The 18,495-nt window shown below is 41.9% G+C and overlaps 1 protein-coding gene across 1 annotated transcript in view; it reads right to left on the reverse strand.

The window, feature by feature from the left end:
- The window catches only part of LOC115462861 (haloacid dehalogenase-like hydrolase domain-containing protein 2), a 61,769-nt gene extending 49,544 nt beyond the window's left edge, over window positions 1–12,225 (reverse strand). The window contains exon 1 of the mRNA XM_030192915.1: window positions 12,136–12,225. The gene's annotated coding sequence lies outside the window, so the exon portion shown is untranslated. The remainder of the gene's footprint in view (window positions 1–12,135) is intronic.
- Window positions 12,226–18,495: the final 6,270 nt, after the last annotated feature.

Here is an 18,495-nt window from a genome sequence, read left to right on the forward strand (position 1 = left end):
CAGACCTAGTAATATAGTAAACTAGTAAAAAAAGGCCCGTTTCTGACACAAATGAAACGGGCGCTAGCAAGGTTTTCCTCGGAGTGTGTATGTTTGAGAGAGAGAGAGTGTGTGTGTGTGAGAGATGGAGTGTGTGTGTCAGAGAGAGAATGAGAGAGAGACAGCGCGTGTGTGTGTGTGTGTGAGAGAGAGTGTGTGAGAGACAGAGTGACTGTGTGTGTGTGACAGAGAGATAGAGTGTGATAGACATCTGCGGGTGGCGAGGGGGTTTGATGCGCCAGGGGGGTGTTGATGTGCTTTGGGTGGGGGGAGGGGGTGTTTGATGTGTTTGGGGGGGGGATTGGGTGATGCACCAAGGGGGGGGGGCGGTTTCTGTGGTGCTGCGCTTGCAGTTTTTGATGCGCCTCTCCCTGCCACTTGCTCCGAAGTGGCAGGGAGCGGCGCACTGACAGCTGATTCCCAGGCAGAGGGAGGGAGTAGGGAAACACGCGTTGTTAGTGACATCATCCTGGCTACGGAGCCTAGCTCAAGCAACTCCAGGAGCCACTGACACAGGTAGTCCCACATTAGAACGTTGGTGGTGAGAATTATTATATAGGATAAGTAGTATGGTTGCCATGTTAGTCCGCTTGAATGTCCCCCCACAAAAAAGGGCTCAGGCATAAGGCTGGAGGTGGGAGGATTTTCTAGGGGACATGTTAGAGACAAAAACTGTGATGGAATTCACAGAGGATCTCTATTTAGAAAATGGATGGTACTAAAAAAAAAATCTTAAACAGCTACATGTGTGTGGATGTATAACTGATGCTTGGATGGTGACTTTGGCTGCAAAGAACTAAGGCCGGTGTCAGGCAGACTTTGTAGGTCTGTGTTCTGTATTTTCAATTCGGTTTAGGTTGGCCTGGAAAGGGCTTCAATGGCAACTTCAGTAGCCAGAACCGAGGATAGTGCTGGGCAGACTTTCACGAATTGGGTCCCACAAATGGCAAGACAGATTCGGATAGGCTGGAGTGGGCTTTGATGGCAACTCCAGTAGTTGGAACCTAAGGACAGAGCTGGCCAGACTTCTACGGTCTATGTCCCAGAAACACCAAAGAAAGACCACAATGAAGTATATAATATCACGTTCATTGTTGATTTAATCATGACTTGATAATGAATGTGACTGCTGGGTAGACTGGATAGACCATTCAGGTCTTTATCTGCTGTCACTAACTACTGTATGTTACTAGGGAAACAGAGCTTGTATTGACAGCCTGGTTAGAAAATCAAAGCAAACGCCAGCCCATGAGGGCAGAGCCAAGAGTTAATAAAAGGCATTACAAGGAGAAAATTCTAGTCTTTGGTAGATCATCCCCGCCGATACCTGTTGTACCGAGGAGGAAGTTTGGGGTTATCAAAGCAGTTTTCAGTGTATGGTGACATGAAACCTCTGCTATAGAGCAGTGGGTGCCTTCAGGGAGTTCCCAAACTGGGAACAAGATGGAGTCCTTTGGGGGTGATACACCCCAGGGAGAAGTGGGAGTGGGCGTGCCTCACTTCTGACAGGACTTTCATTGCATGTGTGAATGACCTCGTTTCAGGATGCGCCAGAGAGCAGCTGAAGAGAATAAATGGAGATGACTGAGGACTGATCAGAAACCGTGTGATTACGACTTGCTGGTACCCTGGTTGCAAATAAAGGAGATTGATAAGTACTTTGTTCTGGTTGCAAATGAGATTTAAGATGGAACTGAACTGCAAGTTTGAAAGTCCTATCATGTGGAGACTATGTTTTGTGCTGACCATCTGAAGAAAAATACCCTGAATTGTACAGACCAAGTTGACAAGTTTATGAACTGTTTTTTCAAAGTTACTGTTTAATAAATCAAGTTGAAGTTCAACACGGAGACTGCTCGACTAATTCTTGTAAGTGCCCAAAGAAAGAGTACCCTTAGTCTACTGGATTTATTACAGCCCCGGCCTGCGCCCAGCTCAAGAAACATTCTGTTTGTGTGGCCCTAGTCTCGGGAGTGAGGTGGAGTGAAACACCGGGGTGAAGCTGAGCTGGAGGTGTGCCTGAGTTTAGAAATGTATAAAAGTTAATAAACAATACAAAATGATGCCTTTTTATTGGTGCCCGAGTTTAGAAATGTATAAAGGTTAATAAACAATATAAAACGATACCTTTTTATTGGACTATCACTTTATATTCTCCTCTTTTTGTTCGTTATTAACCTTTATTTCTATATAGTAAACGACAAAGAAAGGCCAACTGTCCATCCAGTCTGCCTAGTTTGAGATTTTTGCTCTTCAACACTCTGTTACATTTGGCAGATGTGTTAATTTGGCCAGATGTCATTTATATGCTCAATTTTGACACTCCCTCTCCTCCTCCTCCAATGTTCTCATGGTCTACTCTCCTACTAAGTACTACTACTACTTATCATTTCTATAGCGCTAAAAGGCATAAGCAGCGCTGTACACTATACACAAAGAAGACAGTCCCTGCTCAAAGAGCTTACAATCTAGATACGACAGGCAAACAGACAGAACAATAAGGGTAAGGGAATAATGAGGTGAGGATAAAAGGACAGGGCAGGTGAGTAGTGGTTAGGAGTCTCCCTTTCACTTCTTCTACTTTTCTACCAAGTATGTCACACCCTTTCACTTCTTCTGTCTGTTACCCCTCACCACCTTGCTCTGTCCTCAGCAATTTAAAATTTTGCCACAGCTTTGGTGCTACTCCCTCTGCTGGTAAACATCATATAACAATTAATTACCTGACATATTTTTGATGTTTTTCTTAAATGTAAGCCACATTGAACCTGAGCTTGATTGAGATAATGTGGGATACAAATGTGATCACCATCATAACAATAATAGCTGTAATAATAATTAAGATAGCTGTCTTTTCAGAGAATAATGATAGTCCCTCTCTCTCTGCATGCATTGTATAGGGAAAATGTTCTACAAAATCTTGAAAAACTGAAAAATGCTTTCAAGTTTGGTTTCCCCAACTATGTTACAATTTAATTTCCAAGAAGCATAGAATTAGTAATTTTTCCTGCAAGAGTTTACCTCAGTTTGAAAGAAAATGACCTTGTGGTTAGAGCAACAGTACTTCTACTACTACTACTACTATTTAGCATTTCTATAGCGCTACAAGGCATACGCAGCGCTGCACAAACATAGAAGACAGGCTAAGAACAAGGTAAGCCAAGGCTGAAATCTGGCTTCTGCCGCAGACACTCCTTGTGACCTTGGGCTAGTCGCTATCTCCCATTGCCTCAGGTACAGTACCCAATTATACTGTAAGCTATTTAGAGAAGGAGCATACTACATGAATACTTATGTTTATACTGCTACTGACGGTGGTGATAAGTTCTATTAGAGCCTATCAGCAAATTTGTGGGGTACTGTGAAATCTAAGACCTTAAAACACTGCACACTGTGCGATTTAGCAGTGCCGCTCAAATCTTTTATCTGCTCTTTTTATCAGTACTGATAAGTGCACATTTATCAGCTGGTGAGATCAGCCACTTACTACACTAATGCTTCTAAGGTAAAAGGTATACTCAATAAATGATCTTACCACGCACGTTAATACTTTAGCAGAAAAAAATTGGAAAGGACAAATCCAATGCTTCAATGCCAAGGTCACATTTTTGCACGGAGATGTGAATGTAAACAACTTGGAAATATTTACACACATATGACTATATAGCCTACACTTGTTTCATAAAAAATACAATGGTATAGCCACAAGCTGTAACTGGTCTGCCTGTTTTCCTGTCTCCTGCAATACTCCAGACCCCAAATTACCTGTGGCTTTATCCTTGTTTCCCTAAAGGTAAATTCTGCTGCGCTTAGCTTTTTTTGTCCCCAACACCTCTCTCAGGAAGTTGTTTTATGAATCCAATAGGCTTTCTAAAAGAGATTTTCATTGTCTGTCTGCTTGAAATTCCCTCTTTTGAGATGCATACATTACTCTTTTTTTTTTTCTGTTGCTGGAGTGAAACATACTTCCATTAAGACTGAGAACTTTATCTGATAGTAGGGTATTTGTTCTCAGTTGGCTTTGGGGAAATGATTAGTGGTGGGTATGATATGTAACATCCTATCAACATATGATGAGAATTCAAGAAACATTTATTTGACAAGTTAAGATTATGGTAAGATCTGTATAAGGTAAGTCTGGGGGGATCATGTGATATGAGCCTCTTAGATGCCAGTGATGTTTGTGACATGTCCATTTTTATTGCAGATATTGTTTTATAATGGTTTATATTTTTTATCATTATGTGATCTGCCTAAATTTTTGGCAGAATATAAATCTTTCCTATATAATAATTCTCACCTCCAACGTTCTGACTTGCCTGGGACCGTGGCTCATTCCGAGTTGGTCTGCTAGGCTCTGTAGATCAGGCTGACATCACCGTAGCCATTATGATGTCAACTTCAGAACCCGGGGGGGGGGGGGGGGGGGGAACCATGCTTCACAGCTGATCCATGTCCAGAGGAGGGTTGCTGGACATGGGTGGCAGGAGGGGGGGCAGGGGAGAGAAGAGGGTCGCTGGACCTGGGTGGCTGCAGGAGGACAGGAGGATCGCTGGACATGGGTGGCAAGAGGGGGGGCCGGGGAGAGAGGAGGGTCGCTGGACGTGGGTGGCTGCAGGGGAGCCGAGGAAAACCTTGCTAGCGCCTGTTTCATTTGTGTCAGAAATGGGCCTTTTTTACTAGTACATAAATAATGTTACTCCTGAGCCTAATTCCCTCTAGATTCTGATCATAACTGATGCTTTATCATGTTCCTCCTCCTTTGCTATCCACTGACAGTGCAGTTATACATCTTTGCTTTGGAATCTCATTTTCTTGCTTCTACTTAACCAATTGGACTACAGAATGATTTTTCCAGCAAGTCACTTGGCTTTGGTAGAGGGACCAAGAAGGTGGAATGTGTCCCCATTTCAAATGGGTACAGAAAGATGGTAGAAGCCACGGAATACAGAAAAATCACAGGATCCACACCTTGTACACTGATGATATCCTTCTGTATCTCACCCAGTTGGAAGAATCCATACCTGCCTTGCTGGAGCGTTTTGGAGAATTGCCGGGATACAAGGTCAACCGTACCAAGTCAGAAATTGAACCTCTGTGTATGTAGAGAAGAGATGAGTGGAGTACGGAAGAAGGTGTGATGTTCTTGTAGGTGGACAAATATAGCAATCATCCTCATCCCTTACTTTTCTTGCAAAATCACAGTTGGCCAAGTGTTTAGTACCTCAGGAGTGAGGAACACAAGCAAGATGTGTTCAACTGAAAGCTTCTTTATCTTCTCGTTAAATATATTGGTATGTATTCATACTAGAACGTTTCATTCTAATTCTAAATATATAACAGCATACTTTACAGCTGAGCAAATTTATTAACACAAGGAGTGTCAAATTATTACTGAATATAAATGTTTTAAATCATTTATTTCAAGAATAAAAAAAAGTTGCTAACAATACCAACACAAATGTTTCTCAATACAATTCTTGCTTTCTTTTTAAAAACAGAACCTAGCAACTGTCAAGACCTACAAGTTGTTCTCAATACCAAAAACAAAAGTTTCTCAAAAATTTCTTCAGATAAGTACTTCTACAAGATTTTGCTTCATAGTTTTATTCTGTTTCCCTATCTTAATCAATATATACCAAATTAAATACTTCAGTTTTTGTTTTGTTTCTTTTCCTGTAGGTGAAGACTACTTCACTCCAGGTCAGCTCCCATGTAAGTTTAACAATATGAACTGTGTTGGTGTGCATCAGAAATTTTAAAGTTAGTGTGTAAATTTTCTCACTTAACTTTTATTCTATTCTTCCCAGGAAAAAATTTCTTGCGTTGGCTATCACTGTCTCTCAGGTTCTTCTGGATCCCTTTCAGATAAGTAAATTGCATTTGTCTTCTTTCTTCTTGCTCCCTACTATTCTGACTTCACCAAATCAAAAATAGAACCTAACTGCCTATTATTTTATGTTTATGTGTCCGAGTCTTGTCTTATATGCGTTTAAAAAAAAAACTTTTATCAATTGTGTATTATTAGATAATGCAGTTTTTTTTCTCTTTAAAATTTCTTCACTCTCACACACACTCTCTCACACAGTTCTTTTAACTGTATTTTGGTTTCAGTCAACCTGTCAATCAGGTTTTGCCTACAAATTTTCTTTAGCCAGCAGAGGTCTAAATAAATGTATGATCACCAGCTAACAGAGGAACTATCAGCTGGTAGCAGCATTTCCCTCTCAGAGCTTCCCAAAGATAATTCAGCTGTCACTACTGCTAAACAACAGATTCAGTTCACTTTGAACCCTTATAGCAAAACATCCCTCAACTTTATATTAAAGAGAGAGCCTGCTCAAATTTATATATAGGCACATTCACATAGTTTTACAGCACAGTCCCTCTATATATACAAGGTAGACTGAATAAATGATCTTACCCCGCACGGAAATACTTCCATCAGAAAAACATTGGCAAGGACAAATCCAATGCTTCAATGCCAAGGTCACATTTTTGCGCAGAAATAAGAACACAATGTTCAGATTTCTTATCCGTTTTTTAGTTCATAATTGTTTGTTTGTTCGGCTCTACAATAAAACACATTCATCCAAGAACAGTCCTGACCTTGCGTTTGCTTTTTCCATCAGCCATTACTTCAGTTGCTCACACTAATTGGCCAAAACACAACATTGTGTTGAATCCTTATTATCAATAAATGTTTTTACTCAAGGACAAGTGTCTCCAGTCTCTGGTACCCGTGGTCAATCCCTCACCTTTTCTATATCTTCTGCACTTTCCCGAGGGTCTTTTGAGTTCTCCGCTCCTGCAGATTCTCCTAAATGCTAAAAAGCCCATAGGAATAAAATGGGCTTCTTAGCAGTTGTGTGTGTGTGTGTGTGTTAATTGTTAGCGTGTACTAAATCCACAGTGGAGTGGAGGAGTGGCCTAGTGGTTAGAGCACTGGTCTTGACATCCAGAGGTGGCTGGTTCAAATCCCACTACTGCTTCCTTGTGACCTTGGGCGAGTCACTTAACCCTCCATTGCCACAAGTACAAACTTAGATTGTGAGCCCTCCAGGGACAGAGAAACACCCATTGTACCTGAATGAAACTCACCTTGAGCTACTACTGAAAAAGGTGTGAGCAAATTCTGAATAAAAAAAATAGAAAAAGGAGCCCTAATTCTATTATTCCACTGAATTACAAGTGAAATTAGACAAATTTTACAACTTTTAACTGTCTTCAGTCAGACCATCTGACACAAACTCCCTTTCTCTTACACGCTTCCCTCCCAACTGTTTAAGCTGACTTCAGAATGTTTTAAGGCTCTCCTGCTAAATCACAAGGCAGCACGAGCCTGTCAGTGCTGAAAATTTCATATACTGATTAAGACCAAGAATTTAAATACTTTAATCTTGTCATGCACTGGAGACACTGGAGGAAGGCTTCAAACTGCTATGATGATTTATCTTTTGATAAGAAAGCAGAGACTACCTTCATCTGCCTTCATCAGAATAAGCATTCTAAGTTTGGGTGTTTCCTGATGCTTCAAGGACCACTCAGAAAAAAATGAAGCAATTCCTGTTGTGACCTAAGGTGCTACAATTGGTGTTCAGTTTCTTCTTAAGTTTCCATGTAAATGTATAATGAAATATCAGGATGTGAAATATGTTTTTTCTTTTGAAGCTTTTCAATTACCTTTCTTTTTGAGTGGCAAGAACTCCTCTGATGTTAGCCCTATTGCTATCTGCACTAAACCAGCATTCGCTCTGCTGCTCCTCAGTACCGCTTCACTCTTATTTCTCCCTACACTCCTCCCCAGGAACTCTGTTCATCAGTTAAATCTCTATTATCTATACCCTTCTCCTCCACTGCCAACTCCAGACTTCGTTCCTTTTATCTTGCTGCACTGTACGCCTGAAATAGACTTCCTGAATCACGCCAAGTTCCAGTTCTGGCCGTCTTCAAATCTAAGCTAAAAATCCACCTTTTTGAGGCTGCTTTTAACTCCTAACTCCTATTCACTTATTTTGTACCCATAATTCCCACCTCAAGTAATTCCCTTATTTGTCCTGTTTGTCTGTCTTGATTAGACACACACTGTCCCTTTAAAGCTCCACCCCCCTTTTTACCCCCTCTCCCCTCCCGGCCAATGTAGATTACTGCTTTGTAAACCGCCTTGAACCTCACACTGGGATCTGCGCGGTATATAATCAACGAATTACATTGTTGAGCAGGGACTGTCTCTTATATGTTCTGTGTACAACGCCTCATACATCTAGTAGCGCTAAAGAAATGATACGTAGTATTACTACTACTAATCATTTCTACAGCGCTACTAGACATACGCAGAGCTGTACACATTATATACAGGTACTTTTTCTGTACCTAGAGGGCTCACAATGTAAGTTTCTGTACATGGGGCAATGGAGTGTTAAGTGACTTGCCCAACGTCACAAGGAGCTGCAGTGGGAACTGAACCCTGGCTGCCAGGATCAAAGCCCAGTGTACCAACCATTAGGCTACTCCTGCACAGTAGTACTAAAAGTACTATGTTTCTTAAATATTCCTAGGAAAATTGTTTTCTTTTTTCGTCATTAGTTCCTTACTCCAGTTAAATTCTGTGCTTTAGTGTACCAGAGAGAGATGTTTTAAGTGTTTTGTGGCTCTGCTCCAACTCCACCACTGGCACTCACTGGACAGTGATACGGTGGTCAGAGGGGATGTTCAGCTACACTGCCTGGTTAAATGCTGCTGAATATCCTCTCCCAGCCCACTGATCAAAGTTTACGCAGGGAGGTGCCTCTCCTGCCTGCTTGAACCCTTTTGAATATCTATCCCATTGCCAATTTTCTACTAGCATTTTATCACCTATCTGTTCATTGTAGTCAGGTGGACAGTAGTACACGCCATCTGCTATTCTCTTTCCCTTCACATATGGAATCCCTATCCACAAATAACCCACAGCGCATTTTGCTTCCTGCAGAACTTTATCCTGTTTAACTCAATGCCTTCTTTAATATACTGTACCTGAATGTAACTCACTTTGAAGTGCTACTGAAAAGGTGTGAGCTATATCCAAAAATAAATTTATTTATTTTCGGTACATTTATACCCCGCATTATCCCACAAGAGCGGGCTCAATGTGGCTTACAATGTTACAAAAGTTTTACAAAAGGGTGCAGTTCAGCGTTTTACCTAACGCTACCTGCATCAGCTCTGGCCCCTACTTTGACATAACTTCCTGTTTCCACAGGGGCATGGCAGAGGGAAGACACAGGGGATGATAGGGGTAGAGTTAGTCGAAGCACTGTCAATATTCAGGAGGAGGAACTGCTTTTAAAGGTAGGCTGGGGGGGGGGGGGGGGGAGGAGGTGCCAATGGGAAGGGATCAAACCAAAAGTTGGCTCAGAGCACCACGGTCCCTTGAGCCAGCCTTGGGTTGTTCTTCTTCTACCACATCTCCACTTATCTACCTCAAATCAAAAGTGATTACACACGGTGGACGTTTGCTAAGGTTTTTTTTTTTAAATGGCATGCAATGACTAAAGTATTAGGACTACAGTTTAGACCAGTGTTTCTTCCTTAGTCCAGTCCTGGAGTACCCTTTGCAGTCAGGTTTTCAAAATATCCACAACGAGTATGCATGAACTTGATTTGCAAACACTGCCTCCATTATATGCAAATCTCTTTCATGCATATTCATTGTGGATATCCTAAAAAAAACTGACTGGCAAGGGGTACTCCAGGACCAGACTTGGGAAACACTGGTTTAGACTGATCTGGTCTGTGAGTGTCCTTTGAAAATATATGAGCACACACACAAAAAAATATTTCAGCATTAAACTAGAAGTTTTTGCTAAATAAATTCTTCTCTGTGGAATACTTGTGATATGAATTATATTTGCCTCTTCATTGACTGATATGTATTCTAGCTCTCCAGTACTATTTTCTAGACTTAAAGCATTTACATACAGACATTTCAAAGTATGTTTTTTATTTGTATACACAGTGTGCTTAGTAGTAGCAGTAGACAGGGATCATATGGAAAATTTCAATTCTGGCTGCTCTTTACTTAAAGACACCTGAGCTTCTTTTGCAACCTATCAGGATGTCCTATTTTTGCTATTTAGTTAGTATCCTTCTAAGATACCACATTCCGAAACATATACCCCTGAACAACCGTCTTCCTCCCAGGATCTAGGTTGAAAACTGTTCTCTCTCCTTTTTAAACGTTAGCACTAGCAAGCTAGTTTTTCTCTGGTTAAGGTGAACCTATCATTTCACAAAAGGCTTTCCCTTCCCTAGAATGTTGCCCAGTTCTTAACAAAATCTAAAGCCCTATTTCCTGCACCATCATCTTATCCACATATTGAGACTCCAGAGTGCCATCTGCCTTGGGAGAACTGCATGTAAAACAAAATTTCTAAGAATGCTATCTAGGTGGTTTTGCATTTCAATTTTCTACCTAAATGGGCTTTTATAACCTCATTTTAGCACCTTTCGAAGCTATTAATACCAACGAGCACCAAGACACCTGATCCTTGCCCTGCACATTCTAAGATCCTATGTAGGTGATATGGGAAATTTACCACCTTAGCACCCAGCAGGTATGGGACCTTGCAAGGCCAGCTTAAGGCATAAACCAGATGAGGCACTGGATCAGGATACCAAAACTCAAGAGCATCAACAAAGTCTGCCTCATGGCTGACCTTTCACAGCAATGACAGCTTGTTCCTTTGCTCTTGCAAAAGTTGGCTCAGGGCACACTAACCCCGTGAGTTGGCTCTGGGAACATGCATGCATGCTCATTTCGCTGGAACAGCAGAGGACTGAAAAATGACAAAATGCTAACTTGGATCCTGCAGGTGGTCAAGCTTATGTAGCCGGGAGCTCCAAGAGACCCTTATTAACTCCTGTTAAGGAAGAGTGATGGCCAGAAATAAAGGAGCATGGACAGTCAAGCCTGTACTGTTGATGACTAGGCTACATCCTTAGCTACGGCAGTAGAGGAGACAAGTGGGCTTACTGAATGGGCCAGTTGGTTCTTATCTACCATCAAGGGAAGCGGTAAAGAATTTTAAAAAGACAGTAGATGTTTATCTATCTTTATGGTATAAACTAAAACCCCAATAAAATACAAGCCGGTATTATGGGCTAAAAAAGGGAGAGGACAGAGGACAAAAGACTAAATTGAGTGTGGGCCTAATGTTCAGCGGGCTGTGCTTTTGCTGTATGCCACCGACATTAAACCTGGATATTCAATTCCGGGCTGTTCCCGGCGACCGGCACTGAACATCCAGGTTAGTTTTAACCACTGAAAAGTTAACCGGTTATGCAGATATTCAGCGCTAACTGGTTTACTTTTTAGCAGTTCAAGACAGGCCTATTTTAACTGCTAAACATAGCTGGTTAAATAGCTTTCAACATCAGGGGGTATATGTATGAGGCAACTGGACGGAATAAGTGCCAACAGTTAATGCATCGTGCACCATTTGTGAAACTATACTAATTATAACTGAATTTAAGTGGCAGATTTGGAAGGAGCTGCAAACGAAGGCTTTGGGAACTGGTAACCCTGCAGAGACTGGCCCCTGGGTTGGAGACAGGGCTTTTGGCACCCTCCCTTATGGCTGCCCAGTAACCTACCTCTACTGTTCCACAGAGCAAGGAGGAACCCTGGCACAATTCTTGTCAGACTTACACCAGAGTTCCTTTCTGCACAGCGCTTGCTTAAGAACCATGCTCTAGTCCTGCACACGTTGTCTTTGCAAACAACAGGTTGGGTAGGAAGGTGGGGGGAGTACTCAAATGTCGGCACCCCCCCTGCCATAAATTCTGTGTTGCACCTTGCTTGGCTAGTTCTTTGGTTCAGCTGAAAGCTCAAACGAACAGCAAAATAAAAATGTATTACAAACAGCAGCAACGAAATATTGCTAGGCGGCAGCCCATCCCCCCTCCACCCCCACTAAAAATATAAAGTACTCCAGGGAACAACTTTGCAGTCCAAAAATACCAAGTCACACGCATTTTAATGTCCTCACGCGGCATCTTTCTTTCCGCTCCCTAATCTTGTCTTCGTTCTCAAACTCCCCCACTTCCGAGTCCTACCTTCCAGCTTGTCATTGGAATCGGCACCGCAGCAATTCAAACAAATTTTGCCCAAGTCAAAGCAGCCTGACGCTTCCTCCTCGGCGTCCCGCCCCCTCTGACGTAACTTCTTGTTTCCGGCACAGAGAAAAGAATCATCGAATGAAAAGGGGGGTCGCAAGCAGGGACTCCGGGAGATTAGAGGAGTGTGGTAGCCGTGTTAGGCTCTTAAGGTTATCAATAGAAATCAAACAAAATAAAACATGGAAAAGAAAATAAGATGATACCTTTTTTATTGGACATAACTTAATACATTTCTTGATTAGCTTTCGAAGGTTGCCCTTCTTCCTCAGATCGGAAATAAGCAAATGTGCTAGCTGACAGTGTATATAAGTGAAAACATTCAAGCATTACTATGACAGTAAAATAGATACTATTGGAGATTCTACATGGAATGTTGCTACTATTGGAGATTCTACATGGAATGTTGCTATTCCACTAGCAACATTCCATGGAGAAGCCTGCGCGGCCACATTGGTGATCTGCAAGGGCTGACTTCTACATGGAATGTTGCTAGTGGAATAGCAACATTCCATGTAGAATCTATAGAAATCAAACAAAATAAAACATGGAAAAGAAAATAAGATGATACCTTTTTTATTGGACATAACTTAATACATTTCTTGATTAGCTTTCGAAGGTTGCCCTTCTTCGTCAGATCGGAAATAAGCAAATGTGCTAGCTGACAGTGTATATAAGTGAAAACATTCAAGCATTACTATGACAGTCTGACAGGGTGGGAGGATGGGGGTGGGTAGGAAGTATGCATGGGGACATCAAAGCATATCATTGATATTCTAACAGGGTGGGTGTGGATAGGTGAGATTAGAGAAAGACCAGGAGACGGCATGAACCCGAAGAGATTTAATAAGACAAAACAGTAGCAAACTTGTGAGGTTTATATTGTTTTATTAAACCTACTAGGTTTTGTCTTCTCTCTGCGAGGAGGGGAGGGGATGTGTGGGGAGTTTTCGAGGGGTCTGCACCCGACGCCTGGAATAGACTTCCTGAGCCCCTACGTCTTGCCCCATTCTTGACCATCTTTAAATCTAGATTGAAAGCCCACCTCTTTAGCCTTGCTTTTGACTTGTAACCACTCGCCTCCACCTACCCTCCTCTCCTCTACAGATTAATTGATTTGCTTGCTTCATTTTTTGTCTGTTAAGATTTTAAGCTCTTTGAGCAGGGGCTGTCTTTCTTCTTCTATGTTTGTGCAGCGCTGCGTACGCTTTGTAGCGCTATAAAAATGCTAAATAGTAGTAGGGTATGTGAAGCAGGGTCGTAGCCAGACCTCGGCGGGAGGGGGTTCAGAGGTGGGGGGGGGGGGGCACAGTTTAGCTTGCCTCCCCAAGCCGCCGCCAGGTACCTTTACTGGTGGGGGTCCCCAACCCCCACCAGCCGAAGTCTTCTTCAGCGCTGGTCTCCGTCGCTGATCTGTTTCTGTCAGTCCTGACACCCTGCACGCACGTCCTGTATTGGGCTACATGCAGGACATCTGGAGTCAGGACAGAAACAGATCAGCAAAGGCGCCGGAGACCGGCGCTGAAGAAGACTTCGGCTGGCGGGGGTTGGGGACCTCCGTCAGCAAAGGTACCTGGCGGCAGGGGGTCGAAAGTAGAAGGGGCCAGGCCTAAATCTGTGGGGGCCCATGCTTCCGTGGCCCCACCTAGCTACCCCCTTCTGTGAAGGGTGGAGGGTTATATTCAACATGTATTTGTCAGTGCTGCAGAGCTTGCTTTGTTATTTGCAGTGCTGTATTATAGATGTCAGTTCCGCGCTATATGCCTTTATGTTTTCCTTATGATGTCGATAAAGATATTTCTATGTAAAAACAATAGCGAATGCTTATGACTGCCTTTGAGGCATATTTTCAAAGCACTGACACAAAGTTACATAGATGCTATTTTCAAAGCACTTAGTGACCATCGGTGGTAGTTCTGCCCCAAGTGTGCACCATTCCAAGAGGAAAAAGAAACTCCCCTGGAAATAGCTTGCATGGCGGTAACCTGGTGATAATCGGGCATTGCTGTGCGGTGCCCAGTTATCGTGGGATCCCTTATTGCCACCACAATGGGTGGTGGTAAGCAGCGGCGTACCAAGGCCGGGGCAGTCCGCCCCAGGTGCACGCTACTGGGGGGGGGGGGGGTGCCGCGCGCCTGTCGGCTCCGCTGGTTCCCTGCTCCCTCTGCCCCGGAACAGGTTACTTCCTGTTCCGGGGCAGAGGGAGCAGGGAGTCAGCAGAGCCGAGAGTAACACAGCTGCTCCCCGCAGGTAAAGATGCACCTGGTGGGGGGTTGATGCGCCGGGGGGGGGGGGGGGGGGGGGGGGTGCTGCACCCGGGTGGCAGCTGACCTAGGATCATCACTTGTGGTAAGGGTTCCCTGCTGTATGGCTGTGTTTGTCTGGGGGCTTTTTACCTGTTGTAATAAAAGGGCCCTGGAATGCGAGAAAAACACCCCACTTTAAAAATGAGCCCCTGTGTTGTTTTTTTATTTGAAAGCTTTCCATATGTAGAGATATATCAAATTGAAAATCACTAAAACAGCATTAAAAATTATTATAGTAGGTAGAAACAGCAGTAATAAATTCTTAGAATTTTGTGCTCATTTTTCTACACTGTTCTATACAATACAGTACATGAACAAATCTCAGTGAGGATATCCTGTTTCCTGATGGGTTTATCTTAACTGTTGTAATCTGCCTTGGGAAACCTGGTAAGATAGAGTATATTGAAATTAAATGGAAGTAAAACTAAACTCTCATTGGGGCCCATGGAATTACATCTTCACTTCATTTCTTTTGTAGAAGTTGACATTTTAGATACATAAATGGATTAATCTGTTTTGAGCACGTTTCAGGGACAAGTAGTTTTATAAGTCAATATAAGTCAAAATAATAAAAATAAATATTTTGTTTCATGCAGATCTCTCATTTGTTTAAACATAACTAAATGGGCTATAAGCCCCTAATGGAGTCCATTGGTTTGCTTATATTTTGTTCTTATGATGACTTATACTGTGCCAACCAAAGAAAAACCACCAAGGTGGAAGAACACAAACACTATGAACATGAAGAAGAAACAAAGCAATAGTGTATGCAGCAGGACAATTCTCCACACAAGGAAGGACGGCGATGCAGTCGAGTAATTCTCAAACGAGTAGTCTTTATTTTAAAAGGCAAGTATTTGAGATTCGACACAGCTCCATGTTTTGGCTAAGAAGCCTGCATCAGGAGTCTTATCACAATGTCATGAATGTTATGCTTTTCAATAATCTGTGTCTAATATTGTAAGGGATATAGAGACAAAAATATATTGACTGTACAGTAGTCTTTAAAAAGACTGAAAATGTACTGTAGCAGCAGCAGGTAATCTGGTACTGAAACATTCATGACATTGTGATAAGACTCCATATGCTGGTCAGGAAGGAACAGGACCCACTGGTGTGGACTGGTCTAGTATAGTGGTTCTCAACCTTTTTCATTTGGGACACACCTAATGGGCAGTGCTTTCATATATGATACTGTGTACATGACCCCCATGGACCTTTTGTCCGATGCAGTATGTCAGGTCTTATGAATTAAATGTAAACATGTCCTGCATCCATAAAAACCCTATGTCCTCCCAACAACAGATACAGATCATAACTAGCACATTTGTTCCATGGAAATTTATCATATTAAAAAAATATATATATATATTCTGATTCTCATGCCATCTGAATAACAGCAATATAAATCTCTCCGCTACCAAACCTGAAAAAATCCTAACTCAACATACACGTATGAAACCTACCATACAACAGTAGTACTAATTCCTATGATTCAAACAACATGAATGCTACCAACAAATAGGCAGCACTACAATATTACACAGGGTCCTAGAATGCCAATACACCTACTACTAGTAAAACAAAACAAGTGGGACTGCTACAGAGTTCTATACAGAAACTACATGCAGATAGAATACCACACTTTGGTCACATGCAAAACACAGATAGACCCTTACCAAAAACAGAACAAGGGAATACAAATATGAAGACATTAGATTTACAATAATAAACTATTGTTTGTCTTATATAGATCTGCTTTGTCATTTTTCCACCTTGGAGTTTGCAGATCGTCTGCCCTTTTGTTTTAAAGAATATGGTGTCAATCCCAGTCAAATTTCACGTATCTTGAAGCAGAAAGACCAGCTTCTGGAAGACTGGCAAAACAATACAAATCCACACCAGAAGTGAAAATGGGCGGGAAAAGCTGAGGAGGTAGAAGATGCTCTTCTTCGGTGGTTTTCTCAAGTCAGGAGCAGACAGTTTCCTGTCAGTGGTCCATTGCTTATGGAGAAAGCTAATCAGCTAGCTGAAAGTCTTGGACTAACTGAATTCAAAGCCACTGTTGGATGGTTGGAAAGATGGAAGGAGAGGAACAACATAAAATTCAAAAAACAACATGGTGAAAAACAAGACGCTGATGACTTTGGTGCTGAAAATTGGGTTGTTTCAGTTCTTCCTACCATCTTGAACGCGTTTGCACCTCCTGACATTTTCAGTGCTGATGAAAACAGACTGTACTGGCAAGCAATTCCTGATAGAACACTTGCATTCAAACAAGCAGAAACTACAGGAAGTAAAACGTCAAAGGACCGACTGACGATCCTCCTTTGCTGCAATACGGATGGGAGTGAGAAGTTAGAACCACTCGTCTTTGGAAAGAGCAAACAGCCCTGTTGCTTCAAGAATGTTAAGCGACTTCCTGTGTCATACGAGGCTAACGCAAATTCATGGATGACTGTGTAAATTTGGAAACAGTGGCTAAAGAAGTTAGAATGCGGGCACAAAAGCGTCAGATTTTGTTGCTTTGTGATAATTGTGCTGCACACAGTGATGAGGTCAGGCTGTCTAACGTCAAGGTGGTCTTCCTGCCACCAAACACTACCTCTCTGATCCAACCTATGGATCAGGGCATAATAGCCAATTTCAAACAACATTATCGGGCTCTTGTGCTACGTCGTCTGATGAGCGTTATGGATGACCAGACTGGCAAGGATAAACGTGCTGTTGAACTGGCTCATAATCTATCACTGTTGGATTCCCTACATATGCAGAAAGAAGCCTGGAATCATGTTACACAGGCAACCATTGTGAACTACTACAAGCAGGTAAGCTTTGTTAGGGATGTGGAGAGAGACGAAACAGATGCAGCTGTTACAAACGCGTCAGATGAACAGGCTATTGACATCCCAGCCGGTGTTACTGAAGAGGAGTTTCATCACTACGTAGCTGTTGATTACGATCTACAAACAGCTTACGACAGCACTGATGTCGAGATATGCGCCTACATGCAGGCAACGGCTGATGATGAAACAGATGATGAAATGAGCGAGGCACATGCTGACGAAATTCAACAACCTCCTGTCACTTTTGCAAGAGTACTGGAGAGTCTCAACACTGTGCGGGCCTACCCGTAGGCCACTGGATGTCAGTGCTATGACAGTTTTTACCGTCTGGCAGACGTAGTCTATGGAAATCACAGACACAAGAGTGTACAGAGGGCTATGACTGATTACTTCAAGTAAGCCTGTCAGTTAATGGAGACTGTATACTGTACATATGTTTATCAGATGTCAAGCTTCTTTTTTGGGTCACAACGGTTAAGTGCACACTCCGGTTAACTGCATGTATTTCTTTGGTCTCAGACCCTTGCACTTAAGCGGATTGCAATGTATTCTATTCTATTCTCCACCAATTAAATATAATGTCATATGATAAGAATATGTAAGAAAAGGGAAATTAAATAATATATTTGTTGAATTACATTAACCTGCACTGTAAGGTTTAAGGACATGTGCTCAGAACATAAAGACCATATACTTAACTTTAAAATGTGTATTTACAATAAAGGTAATGTAATAATATTAAACAATACAATATACACAACAACTATTGCATTTATTTTTATCTTTATTACATCAATTAATCTCATAAACCTAACAATTATTGTCTAAAATCCCCATATATCTATCATTCATTCATTCATCCATTCACTCTAATTCACATTTATAAAACTAATATCAAAATATCAAACTCTATAACAATATAACAATAGAACACCCGGAATAATAGAATCACTTATGATCTTATAACAAAAATGTTGCTTTCAATAGCAATACTGGTGTAAAACTTGTAGATTATGCTGACATTCAAAAACATTTCTTCTTCATTACGATCCTCTCTTAATCTATTGGTAACCTGCTGTAAACTTTCTATTGCCCTGTGGCAATTAGTCCATTGATTAAGTCAATTGTCCATCACAGCAGGTTAAAAC

The sequence above is a fragment of the Microcaecilia unicolor genome, chromosome 2 (assembly GCF_901765095.1).
Source record: "Microcaecilia unicolor chromosome 2, aMicUni1.1, whole genome shotgun sequence".
In the NCBI taxonomy this organism is placed as follows: domain Eukaryota; kingdom Metazoa; phylum Chordata; class Amphibia; order Gymnophiona; family Siphonopidae; genus Microcaecilia; species Microcaecilia unicolor.